Genomic DNA, 1,146 nt, shown 5'->3' with positions numbered 1-1,146 from the left:
TCTTTCTTTGAATAGATGCTTTTATATGCTCTCCATTGTATAAAGTGTATCTTTTTTCTTGAGTAGTCTTTTAAAATATTTTCAGGATATCAAATATTATTTGATTTTAATAAATGATAAAATAATAAATATGAATGTTTTCAAAATTAGCATCTTGCTACGGGAAAATTTGAATAATGGAAACTGAAAAACAAACAAAAATGAGTGCATTAGCCTCCTCCTCACTAATGTTACTCACTGTTAGCCTCCAACCACTTTATTTCACTCCTTTTCCCTTTTTCTCTTTCTCATTTGTATGTACGTAATATATGTGTGTATATATTCACTCTCTATGTATGGGTACAGTATATGTATGATTATAAATGCAAAATACATTTCAAACAAAAATAAGGCAAATTAAACATATGTTTTTAAAAATCAAACTTGCATTAACACTACTATTATATTTCAGATTTAAGGGCTTTTTTTCCTAACCTGAAAGATATAAAATTATATCTTGTATTTTTATCTCCTTAGGTGGAGCTTTTCTTCTTTTACTTCCTTTTTTTAAAATTTCCTCCATGAGAAAAAGAAAGAGACAGTGGGAAAGTGACACCCCCAACAGTGATCCATTCTCAGTCTCCAACAGGCATGAGCACATGCCCAGCATACAGGAGGAGACCTCAGGATGGGAACTTGAGACCTTCCAGCATCAGAGAGCACTGTGATATCGCTGAGCCACTAGGCAGGCCCTTTAAGTGCCTATTTTATCTTAACTCGCCCTAATTAGTCTGATTCCAATTTTTATTTATCTAATTGGCCATACCTCAAGCTATTTAAATACCATAGATTTCTTTGAACATTTTTTTCCTCTATTAAGCAGAGCTCCTATTTTTCCAAAACCACCTTTGCTGCTATATATTTTTATACTTTAGATTAATGTTCAATTGAAAAATCACATTAGGATTTTCATTTTAATTGCATTGAGGTTACACATTAAGTTCAGGAGATTAACATTTTTAAAATAGTGAGTTCTCCTTCCTTAGACCATAGCATTTCTCTATGTTTGTTGCAATCTTTTTTCTTTGTCTTTCAATAATGTTTGTTGTTATTATTGTTTTAATTATCAGAGAGGACTTTCCCTCCTCAGGGAGACAGAGGGAAAGA

At 31.8% G+C, this 1,146-nt stretch overlaps 1 protein-coding gene across 1 annotated transcript in view; it reads left to right on the top strand.

Annotated features, from left to right (window-relative positions):
• GLRA3 (glycine receptor alpha 3) overlaps positions 1 to 1,146 on the top strand; it is a 123,151-nt gene that overhangs the window by 61,750 nt on the left and 60,255 nt on the right. The gene's annotated exons all lie outside the window — the stretch shown is intronic.

The sequence above is a fragment of the Tupaia chinensis genome, unplaced genomic scaffold, assembly GCF_000334495.1.
Source record: "Tupaia chinensis unplaced genomic scaffold, TupChi_1.0 Scaffold000179_1, whole genome shotgun sequence".
Taxonomy (NCBI): domain Eukaryota; kingdom Metazoa; phylum Chordata; class Mammalia; order Scandentia; family Tupaiidae; genus Tupaia; species Tupaia belangeri.
The sequence above is the reverse complement of the archived record's forward strand: the minus strand, read 5'-3'. Positions and strand labels throughout refer to the sequence as shown.